Source organism: Protopterus annectens, chromosome 17.part0, assembly GCF_019279795.1.
Source record: "Protopterus annectens isolate FY-2018-M chromosome 17.part0, PAN1.0, whole genome shotgun sequence".
NCBI lineage: Eukaryota > Metazoa > Chordata > Ceratodontiformes > Protopteridae > Protopterus > Protopterus annectens.
Window position 1 is genome coordinate 630,715,206 of NC_056751.1, and position 12,971 is coordinate 630,728,176.

General features: G+C 40.9%; 1 long non-coding RNA gene across 1 annotated transcript; it reads left to right on the forward strand.

Annotated features, from left to right (window-relative positions):
• The first annotated feature begins 2,497 nt into the window (after positions 1-2,497).
• LOC122791596 lies at positions 2,498-11,959 on the forward strand. The gene is made up of 3 exons (XR_006363173.1): positions 2,498-2,570; positions 6,374-6,535; positions 11,707-11,959. It is a non-coding gene; the product is annotated as an uncharacterized LOC122791596 (long non-coding RNA).
• Positions 11,960-12,971: the final 1,012 nt, after the last annotated feature.

Sequence of the window (12,971 nt, forward strand, 5' to 3'; positions counted from 1 at the left end):
TTCTGCTCAATCTAAAACTAAATGTCAGAATACACAAACCAAGGGTGAATGATTAGAGTTACAACTCCAAAAGAATAAGATCAAACCTGAGAACTGTACACAACTCATGCTGGTAACAATGATGTGGCCAGCGTATACAACCAAAGAAGTCTGAAGTGTAAATGAAAGTAAAGAGTTGGCGCTGACTAGTGAGGAAATCAAAAAGTCTAAATGTAAAGAACTACAAAGATACAGTAAAAGTAAATTAAATGCACTTAACACATTCAAGAATTGTAATAACATTGCAAAAAAAAATTGCTAATATGCTGTAGAAAGAAAAGAGAAAGCTGCATTGCAAGATAAATGAGCAGTATGGTCCATATGTTCATAGGTGTGTACTAGGCTAACAACCACAGGGGCCTTTTTAAGGCTAACAATGCATCCCAAATCTCTGACAAGTTCTGGTACCTTTGATAAGTGTAAGCAGGGGCTTGGGAGATGAAACATTTACAAGCAGGGGCCTGGGAGATGAAACATTTACAGGCTGCCTGTGTCCATTAGAGACATAGGTACCAAACCAGGGATGAATTTCTGGTTTCCCATCCAATTGTTCAAGTTGCACTTGAATTGGATTAAGGAGGAACTCTGCTTCACATGGATGGGGAGCCTGTTCCATAGATGGGGTAATCTCTGGGATACATACTATCTCTCCAGCAAGTCCTATTTATATCACAGACAAGGTTTAAGTCTTTAGAATAGGGAATTCCAGTGCTGTTTGTTTTGTGGATATGCAGGAGGACCATCAGAGTGGGGTCTGACAGTGCCTTGTATGCCTGGCGTAGATCTCTCGTCAACAGCCTGTAGGAGACAGAAGACAGAGATAGGGCCTCAAAGTGGTGTTATGGGACAAGACCAGCTTATTAAAATGTATATTAATTTCAGCTTATTAATGATCTATAATATGATTGTTAAAAAGCAAATATAATTTGTATGCAGGGCTGGGAAAAATACAGCTTCATAAGTCACAGTATTACTGTTCATTTTAAAATGCATTATTTTAGTATGTAATAAGAGAGAATTGTATGTGTTGCTTGAAGTGAGGCATGCAATTATTACAAAAAGGAATTTGTTAGCCTGACTCCTCCAGGCTAGGAGTGCATTGTTGCTAGGGTAGGTTTGAAACATCCAAGGTCAGAAACAAGACCCTTTGGAGACAGGTGAATCATGTATAGGAAAGTGTTCACATGAAGTCTGAGGCGAAAATCACGAGGGATGAGAACATTTGCAAAGTTTTCTATAGGACAAAATCATTATAACATCATGAAACTGCATGAGCCGTTTGATAAGAAAATGTATAAAACTACAGTTTGTGTATGTAAAGTGAGAATGCTTTATCAAGAATACTGAAGAATAACTCCCAGCGCTGTAAGAATAAAATTTCTGTTTGCACATCCTGAAGTGTTGTTCCTGACTAGAGGCATATAATGTAAATTCTTAATGTTATTTATTTATGACTTTAACAATTTGGTGCCGTTCTCTGGATCTGAACTTTGGTATTGCTGCAGGGCAGTTCTTTAATAGGGCCGATCACAGATTTTCTGTGAATTCCACACTGCTTTGCATGGAATAGTCAGAGACTCAGATGTGCAGCTATTCAGGGTGTGCAAACATACTAGCCTTGGCAGGGAAATTATTTTGTAAGGGAAAAGGGTTGGTTTGTGTTTTTTTTTTCCTTTCTCTCTTTTAGACAAGTTTAGCAAAATGTAGAATAAGTGAATGACTGTGTTTGTAGAATAAGTGCATAGCTGTATTTGTAGTATAAGAGCATGACTGTGTTTTTGTTTGACTGAGTGGTTGTAAGATATACAAGTAATAGTGGGAGGACCCCACAGTAAATGAGTATAGTAAATGTATGTGCACATATAGTAAAGGACAAATTAACACAAGGAGACGCCTTGTGTCGAGGGCAGTACCCTCAGGATTGAAAGGTAAGAAGTATGAGAGATGTTTTTACTCTGTCAATGTATGAATGTATGAGAGAAAGAAAAGAAAAAGTTAAAAGTAAAGTTAAAACAAGTTCACGAGCCCACCACATGATTGGGATGTAGACTGTAAAGTTAAAACAAGGTCATGAGCCCACTGCATGACTGGAATGTAGACTGTAAAGTTAAAACAAGTTCATGAGCCCATAGCATGATTGGGACGTAGACTATATACTGTTAAAACAAATTCATGAGCCTACCACATGATAGGAAGTAGAGGTATGCGTTGTTAAAATAAATTCATGAGCCCAAAAGCACGCTGGGACTTAACAGTGTGATTGTGTGAAAGTACCCTTAGAAGGTCCAAAAGAGTGGTCAGTTCTGGACACAGTACCTATCTGGCCCATTATCCTGACCGCAATGCTGGAGCTGTAACATTTGAGCTCGCGCAGGGACAAAAGCTAGGGGGTGCTGTAGGAAAAGGCTGATCGAAACCTCTCCTCTGTTGCTGCATGGTGACAGACTTCCTACCCTTCCCTTCCTGTACGGTGTGTGGATTACTACAGTTATTTTCTATCTTTGGAATTGCCAGAATCCAGGAGTTGTAAGGTAAGCCTAACATTTTTATTATTACTGATTTATAAAATAAGAAAAATGGGAGCAAAGATAACAAGCAAGATCAAATCCCTGAAAAGGGAACACCTGCATATTTTATGTATTTTAACTATGGGAAGGAAAGTTGTAAATATCTGTATGACTAGTTTCAGCTTACTAAGAATTGTGCTGGTGGGGTATTTCCATTAAATGGAACTTATGATAAAACTAAATTGCTGACATTGAAAGGCATTTTAGAAGAAAAAAACTAAGCAAAGTAAGTGAGGAACAAATTATAGCATTTTATTCTTGGTACAGTAAAGCACTTAAAAGGGAAAAGGAGTCAGCATTAAGAGGGTTGTAGGATGTTAATAAGAAATTGTTTCAACAAGTAAGAGAGGTTAAAAAGGCAGTACAGACCATTAAAAGGGACCCCTTTATCCTGTCTTAGCGGGTTTGGAACAAACTGAAAATGGCCAAAAAGCAGAAACGTCTAAAGAGGATAATAATCCTCCAGTGGCTACTGCACCCCACCTGCATATGTACCGATACAGGTGGCTCCTGTACAAAATTCTGCTGTTTCTCAGACCTCTACATTTTTTTGAGCACAAGGTCAGCATGGTACTGTTACATCTCAACTTAGTTCTGCTGTTAGCTCTCATCTTTAGAACAGCATCTGCAGTTAAAAAGCTTTTTTCCTTCCTTCTTCCTGTCATTCTCAACAAGCTTCTATCTTTCCAACAGGAGCACTTGTGTTTGACACCCCTGTGGCTCATCACAAGCACTCACATGATAGGGTAGGACAAGAGGCTATTGCCTCAGCAAAAGATTTTTTTTAGCACCTTTAAAAAAAATGGGGGGGGGTAATGCTGATTTGCATTATGCATACTATGTCTAAATGTTTTCTAACTGAAAGAAGAGAAAAAAAAACACATCCATAAAGGTTTAAGAAGGAATAGAGGGAAAAAAAACTATTACAGCCCTACTTTGACAGATTTAAACCAGATGCTTTGAAAAGTTACACCAATAAAATAAGAACACAGTTACTTGAAAAGGCTAAAATAAATTTTATTCCCACAGGAAATGCACTAATGAATAAAAGGATAGCACTGGTAAATGACATCTGTGTCAGGTATGTAGGTAAAATAAAGAGAAAGCCCCTGCAGATTATTTGAGTCATCTTAAAGCAGTGTTTACTAAACATTTAGAAATGCCGTATCCAAATGAACAAGCAAAACCAACTATTGCAGCTGCCTTCGTGCAGGGTTTGCAAATCCTGTGCAAAAAAAATAAATAAATAAATGGAACAAGTGCTTATAGAATGTCAGGAAAAAGACAAAGTCCATACTAAGTGCTGCAAATCACCATACTGACTATGGCAGGATAATAAAACAAAAATAAATCTTAATCCCTTTGCTGCCACTGAATCAAAAAGGACCCTGTGTTAAAGTAGAAATAAATGCAAAGCCAATTCTATTTTTGGTAAAACTGGCAGCACTAGGTTTGTATTAAAAGTTACTTCAGACAGTTAAATACCAGTATAAAAACAAAGTAAAGGTAGCTGGTGTAACAAATGCTACTGTTATGTATCCTGTTTCAGAACCCATCCCCATTTTTTTAGGTCCGATTGAAGAAAAGCATTCTTTTCTTTTGAGTACTACTGCACCAGTAAACCTACTAGGAAGAGATTTGTTATGTAAGCTGAGTTGTACTATTTACTGTACCCCAGAAGGGGTGTATGTAAATGTTCCAACAGAATCAGAGGGGGAAGTATTGGCAGTTTTAGAAGAAGCTGAGGAACAGCCTGCCGGAAGCATACAGACAGATGGAGAGTTACTACAGCAGGTACCTGCCAACTTATGGGCTAAGCATGCAAATGAAGTAGGTATACTGAAATCAGCAGAACCAGTAAAAATAAAAATTAAATCCATCAAAACCTCTCCCCAGAGTTCCACAATATCCACTAAAGCTGGAAGCAGAGCAGGGAACCAAACCTGTAATTCAGTCTCTAGTACATCAATGAATAATAATACTAGCTAGAAGCCCTTGTAATACTCCTATTTCTTTCAGTGAAAAAAGCCAGGAAAGGATACTTATAGATTTGTCCAAGACTTAAGGGCTGTAAATAATGCAGTGCTACCTACTTTTCCTGTTGTTCCAAATCCAGCAACCATACTGAGTTGCATACCACCTATAGCTAGTTACTTTTCTGTGATAGATTTATGTTCAGCATTCTTTTCTATACCTATTCACCCTGACAGCCAGTTTCTGTTTGCTTTCACTTATCAGGGACAGCAATATACATGGACATGGTTGCCACAAGGATATACTGAATCTCCTTCATTATTTTCTCAAATTCTAAAAAAAGATTTGGAGAATGTGACATTTCCGGGTGGGTCTGTGTTAGTACAATATGTAGATGATTTACTAATAGCATCAAACTCCTTTCAGCAATGTCAGCAGGATACCTTGCATCTTCTGACTATCCTTGCAGAAAAGGGACACAAAGTGTCTAGAGAAAAACTACAACTGTGATCACCTCAGGTACGTTATCTTAGTAATTTAATATCTCATGGTAGCAGGCAAGTGTTACCATCTCGTATTGATGCAATATGTAAGGCCCCATGTCTGACTACTCAGAGACAGCTTAGGTCTTTCCTAGGTATGACAGGATACTGTAGACAGTGGATCCCTAACTATGCAGAAATTGCCAAACCTTTGACAAATCTTTTAAAGAATGACACACCAGAGCCTCTCCTCTGGAACACTGAAGAGAAAATCACATTTCAGAACTTGAAGCAAGCTTTAGCTACTGCCCCAGCTTTAGGGTCACCAGATTATGATAAGACTTTTATTTTATTTTGTCATGAAAGAAAGGGATTTGCACAAGGAGTACTTGCCCAAAAACATGGGGATAGCTATCATCCATTGGTTTATTACAGCACAGCACTTGATTCTGTTGCAAAAGGTTTTCCACCTTGTTTAAGGGCAGTTGCCACTGCTGCCATTCTAGTTAATCTGGCACAATCTTTGGTGCTTGGGAATGATCTCACAGTAGCTGTCCCTCATTCTGTATCACCTCTTTTGCTTAAAATGAAAACTCAACCACTCTCGACTGCATGTCTAACTAGATATGAACTTACACTTCTTTCTGATCCATCTATTTCTCTGATCCGCTGTCCTGTTCTAAATCCTGCATCTCTGTTGCCTACTGCTGAGGATGGTAAAGAGCATGATTGCCTGTGTGTAACTATTTGCTTTCTCCTAGGGAGGACTTAAAGGACACTCCTATACCCAATGCTGACATGCATCTGTTTGTTGATGGTTCCTGTGGAAGAGATCAAACAAGAAAGTTGATCTCAGGAATAGCAGTCTGCACCGAGGAAACAATATTGTTGCAACAAAGATTAGAGGGTGTTCACTGTTCTCAAATAGCTGAGCTAGTGGCTTTACAAAAAGCCTGTGAGTTAGCCAAAGACAAGGTTGCCAATATTTTTACAGACAGCCGTTATGCTTTCGGGGTGGTACATGACTTTGGGCAACTTTGGAGAGAGAGAGAGGGTTTTTAACCTCTTCAGGAAATCAAATTAAAAATTCAGGGTACATAAAATCATTGTTAGATGCACTTTTGTTACTTAAAAAGCTGTCTGTAATCAAATGTTGTGTACATCAAAAAGTAATAAATGTTGTTACAAAAGGTAACAACTTAGCAGACCAAGCTGCTAAACAAGTAGCAGGTAATTGTTGTAAACATCTTTGTATGTTGACAGCAACAAAATACAAGAGTAATGATGTGTTTGATTTTTCAAAATTGTCAGCCTTTCAAGCTGAAGCATCACAGGGAGAAGTTCTAAAGTGACTCAAGGATGGATGCAGAAAATCCTCTGATGGCATATGGCGACATCTGAACGGCCGACTGGTGGCACCTGCCTCTTTGCTACCTTACCTAGTAAGGGCATATCATCTACCAACCCATACAGGTAAGACAGTTTATTTAATCAAATTGCCCAAAGTTGGTATGCCCCTCATGTCTCCTCTTTGATACGTCAGTACGTACATAATTGTAGTATTTGTTTGGAATATAACATAAGCAAACATGCCAACAGCAAATCTGCATGTTTACCTCCACCCTGGGGACCTTTTGTTAATATACAATTAATATACAAATAATTATGCAGTTTTGTTTCCTACCCTCCCTCCCTATTGGTATCTGTTCTTATAGTTGGTGGCTTTGCAGTTGCCCGCCCCTACTGTAAATTTGATCTGGGACCCTCCTCCCAGTCTACTGTCATTACCTCATTCTACCTAATACAGGGAGAACATTTGAGAAGGCCAATCAGCTTAGTTTTTGCTCCTCCTTTCTCTCTTTCCACTTAAAAAAAAATAATAATAATAATTCTAAGCTTGTTTCATGCCTTTTCTGTGGGTAGTCTAGTCTGGATACAGATTTGCTGTGTCCAGGACTATTTTGGGGCTTCTAAGCCCCCAAGCCTTTCTGTGTTGGAGGGAAGCCTTCTAGCTTAATTTTGTTTCTTAGAACTAGCCAGTTTTTTTTTTGTTTCAGCACTCAAGTCTGTTTCTTTGAGCTCAGCACTTGTTCAGAACTTATTGTAAGCACTAAATAAGCTACAAATTACTACAGCACTCAACTTTCCTCACTGTCTAGAGGAAAACAGTTTCTAGTACTTAACAAATAAGCACCTATCCAGGCATGTCTAAAGGTCAGCTCCCGGTGTTTTCTCCTGTCTACCTGATGAATCTGGAAATCTTGGGGCAATGCAGCAATTGCCTCATGTACACAGACAACCATCTCCTCCTACCACCCAACACTACAACCTGTGAGAGATGCACTTATATAGCCAAGCTGGAAGCAAAGCTCTCTTCACCTAAGACTGGACTAGACAGTCAAGAGGAGAAGGTAAACACTTGCACCACACCACACTCAGCACATAGTCCCTCAAAATGTACACCACCAAAACACACACATAGAAACACAAAACACACACCTACATTCGAGGAGGCTCTTAGTAAAAACCTGCCCAAGCAACAGGGACCTCCAAAGCAGAAACACAAGCAACATCCACCCCCCAACACAACCCAAATGACACATAGCCCACAATCTCAGTGTGCCACTCAACCACAGCCCATAAGGCATAACAACGTACCCAACACTCTAGTCATAGGTGACTCTATAGTCAGGTACACTGATGTTCCACTCACCAGGCTAAACAAGGAGAAAGTTACTGTCAGCTGCCTGTCGGGTGTCAGGATCCACCACATAATGCATGCACTCAGGTCACTCCACAACAAGTACAAATATGACTCTGTCATTGTCCATGTTGGTGTGAATGACCTGAGACGTACCTCCCTGGACTACATGAAAAGGGACATGGCGGAGCTGTCTGACCTTGTAGCCCAGGCAGGTATGACCCTAGCCCTGAGTAGCATCCTGCCATCACCCAGAATGATACCACAGTACAAGAACAAAATGATTGACTTCAACAATTGGCTAAGCTTCTGGTGTCATTCTAAGGGGATCCAGTATCTGTCTGCCTGGGATGACATGACCGACAAACCACGATGCTTTGCCAGAGATGGCCTGCACCTGTCGCCCCTGGGATTCCGGATACTGGCTAAGGCTCTAGCCACCCCTATAATGCCTTTTTTAGGCAAGGTTCAAATGACAAATTCACTACCGTAATAGGCACAAGCAAGAAGAATCTGTGGGTATTGCTACTCAATGCTAGAAGTCTAAACCTCAAAATGCAATCACTCGAGGCACTCCTTAAAATGGAGAACATCGACATCTGTGCAGTGACAGAAACCTGGTTCAAGGCTACAGGGAATACCCCTGCATTATCAGGCTGTAATTCATACCACACCTTTCGGCCACCTAACCTGGACCGAAACACTAAAGGTGGAGGCGTGTCCATATTCATTAAGGATATCCACACCTTCAGGCTAGTTGTTCAGCATAATGCATCCAAGATTATCCAAGTGCAACTAACTCTGGGCAAGACCGCAATCCAAATTGTAGCTTGCTACAGATCCTCCACCATGCCCCAGGATTCCCACTCCTCATTTCTTGATACACTGGAAAATATTAGGGTACAACCTAACACCCTAATAATGGGTGATTTCAACTACCCCACCATTAACTGGGAAAACTACTCATGTACCAACTCTTGTGCTCAACGTTTTCTGGAATTCATAAATTGCAATGCCTTGGATCAACTTATCCACACCCCCACAAGGGGCAGCAATATCCTAGACCTGGTTATTACCAACATGGGCAACCGGTGCTCCACACCAAAGGTCAATTCCTCGTTGGTCAGATCCGACCATAAGCTAATTACCCTAGACATCCACATCCCTCCCCCACCCCCCATTAGGGAAACCACAGTAAAAAATTATTCCAAAGCCAACTTCACGCTTCTTAAGACAGAAGTGGCAAACTTCACGACACCCATGCTGACGGACAATAGAGGTATGACTGCTGAATCCTACACAAATGCACTTTATAAGCACTTACAAGAGTGCATGGATCGTGCAATCCCTAATAGAACCAAGATGCTATCCTCCAAAAAAAGGAAGCCAAATTGGTGATCCCCTGCCATAAACAAACTCTACAACAGAAGAAAGCAACAGTTGCAAAAAAGAGTAAAATCCTATGATTGGAGAAACTCCCTAGTCAGCCTCAGTAAGAAGCTGATATCCCTCATAAAATCCTCCAAAGCTAGTTATAAAAACAAAATCGCCACTGACTCTAAAGACAACCACAAAGCATTCTATAGCTATGTCAAGAATCTTAATGACAACACTCAGATCTGCTCTGAGTTACAGCACAATAGCACTAAATATACAGAGCCAACTGATATTGCCAACATCCTGGTAGATAGGTTCAGTGCTACCTTTACCCCCCTGTCATCCCCTAAAGGGCCCATCTCTATACCAGAAGAATGCAAAGTTCCTGTAATCACGGCTGCACAGGTAAAAAACACACTATCCAAATCCAAGAACACAGCATCCATGGGACCTGACAACATCCCAGGCTGTGTTCTACATGAACTACAGAATGAACTGGCACCCCACCTAAGTACCATGTTCAACCATAGCCTCACCTCAGGCTATGTGCCCACTGAATGGTGCACAGCGACGGTTATCCCACTCCACAAAGGGGGAGCCACCACAGACCCCGGAAACTACCGCCCCATTAGCCTAACGAGCCTGGTCTGCAAGGCTATGGAACGTATCATCATGGAACTTATAAACAATGATATTGGTAATCTCCAAACTCAGGACCCCATGCAGTTCGGGTTTGTAAAAGGCAGATTATGTCTCCTAAACCTGATAGACTTCTTTGAAGCAGTCACCAAAGCCGTAGATGAGGGTAAGGTGGTTCACACAGCCTATCTAGATCTCGCCAAAGCTTTTGACACCATCCCCCACTCTGGAATTATAGATAAACTCACTAAACTAGGTATAAATCCCTATGTCACAAGATGAGTTGCCAACTGGCTCACTGACAGAACCCACACTGTGAAAGTAGCAGACTCCAAATCCAACTTCAGACCAGTGACAAGTGGAGTACCACAGGGTTCAGTCCTGGCTCCTCTCCGGTTTGGTATCTACTTCTCTGAACTACAGGCTAACACAGAAGGTCTTTGGATAATGAAGTTTGCAGATGACTGGAAACTAGGAGCCATAATCAAAACTCCAAAAGATGTGGACATCCTACAAAAGGGCCTCGCTGAGACAGATGCCTGGTGTCAAAGCCATGGCCTCAAGTTCAATGCCAAAAAGTGCATTGTCATCCCTTTTGATAAAAACTCTGTACCCATGAATTACCACATAGGCGGTAGTCTACTTAACACCGAAAGTGTGATAAGAGACCTTGGGACACATGTGAACAGTAGTCTCTCCTTTGATAATCACATCGCCACAGTAGTCAGGAAATCCTTCTACGTGGCACACCTCATCACAAAAGGTTTCTCATCCAGGAAAAAATAAGTCATTGTTCCCCTCTACTCATCACTCATTAGACCCATTATAGAGTACAATGCCCCTTTTGGTATGTACCTCACAAGACATCTACAACAACTGGAAAGGCCACAGAAATACCTCACAAAGAGGATTACCGGCCTCAAACAGATGCCCTACGCAGACCGTCTCAAAAAACTGCGCTCTACTCCATCGCATATCACCTACTCAGAGGCAATCTCTGCCTAACACACAAAGCTATGTCAAACCCAGAGCTTTTAGACTTGTTCACTTAAAGAAATCCCAATCCCTATGAGCTACACGCTCTAGGGACCTAAACCTTGTCACCACAATAAACAGAACATGCTGGAGGGATAGATTCCTGTCCTAAAGACTTCCCATACTCTGGAACAAACTACCTATCTATATCAAACAAAGCTCCTCATTAGCACTCTTCAAAAAAAATCTTGATGATTGGATGGGAGATAGGAAATTCACCCTGGGGATCACTTCTGTGGCTATGCTTGACAGTGGCACAGGAAAATAATTTTCTTGGGTGGCGAAAGCCAGGATACCTTTTGGCTAGGCTTATATAGGCCCTAGGGCCAATAGCCTAGTACCTACCTATGAACCTATGAACCTATATACAGCTGGATTTCATCCAGATGCCTAAGAATAATAATTTACAATTTATTTTGGTGGTAGTGTGTATGTTCACAGCATGGGTGGAAGCTTACCCATGTCACAAAGCAGATGCAGTCACAGTTATTAAAAAATTGTTTTCTGATTATATACCGAGATTCAATATACCCAGCATTATTAACAGTGACCATGGAACTCATTTTAATAATAATCTGTTTAAAGAGTTATGTAAAGCTTTTAATACTAAGTTGAGTCTTCACTGTCCCAACCATCCCCAGTCATCTGGATTAGTGGAAAGGGTAAACAGGACCCTTAAAAATAAAATTTCAAAGATTTGTGCTGAAACCCACTTAAAGTGGCCCGAAGCCCTTCCCTTAGCATTGATGAGTATGAGGTCCTCACTGAATGCCACCAGGAAATTGAGTCCATATGAGATATTAATGGGGAGACCCACGGCCCTTCCAGCTACCCCTCCAGTGGGAAATGCCAATTTAACTTTGTCAGATGATGCTATGATTTCTTATTGTAGGAGACTCCTCAAAACTTTGCAGCAATATCATCGAACAGTAAGAGCAGCGTCACCAAAGCCTCCTGACCAACCTTACCACCAACTACAACCAGGTGATTGGGTTTACGTAAAAACTTTTCAGAGGAAAAACTGCCTGAGCCCGAGGTGGAAGGGGCCTTTCCAGGTCCTACTCACAACTGTGACTGCAGTTCACTGTGCAGGACTACCAACGTGAATCCATTCATCTCATTGCAAGAAGACCTGTCTTGTGGGGACCCCAGATGAATCATCGCAGCCAACAGAGGGAGATTGAGGTGTGACAGATAAATCATCTGCCCAGTGAGAAGGTCAACTTCAGTAGCAGTCCATGATGAATCCAGTGACAACATGTACTTTTACTTTGTTTCTGCTGCTGTTCCATTCTATAAACTGGTTGAGAGAAAACAGTTTCTTGCTGGTCCTTTAGCAATATGCCAAAAATCGAAACAAAACAAACTGCTGAATATGTTTGCATGAACCTCATTATTCTAAGGCAGTGATTCCCATGATTCCCATCCCTGCATCACAGGTGTCATTTGAAAAGGACCTTAATGACATCAGCTTTACCTGGCTTAATGTAACTGATTTTTCAAAGGTTGTGTCTCTTCAACTTGCAACCACACAACATGGAGACATGTTATGCCAGAAATGGGACTGTGCCAGTAGGGAAAAGCAAATGTAATGACACCAGGCATGAAAGTTTGTTAAACTCTTTGCATTTAAAAAGCTATGACTGGGGGTGTGGCATGGGCATGATAAGTGACTGTTACTACATCTGTGGTAATCGTGCCTACCCCTGGTTGCCTACAGACTGGTCTGGATGTTGCTTTATAGGCTATACTACTCCTGCTATTCAACATTTCGAACACCCACCAGCAGGTAGACTGAGAAATAAGTGAGCAATCCACTGGACTGAGCAAGTATTTTCAATTTTTAATCCTGGGTATGGAGTACAAAGGACAATGCTTAAAATCACCATACTTGCCCAAATTCTATAGGAGGTGGCTAATGAAACTTCACATCACATCAGGATGGCAAATCAAGAAATTACTAAAATGTGAACTGGCGTGTTACAAAATCAAATGGCACTTGATATAATGCTTGCTGCAAAAGGGGGAGTGTCATGTGCCCTCATAAGGAGTCGTTGCTGTTCATATATTAGTGACTATCATAATGAACAAAAAAAAAACAAAAAAAAAAAGTGTGAAACTTCATGAAACAAAGGGAAGTATTTTTTGTAATCTGGG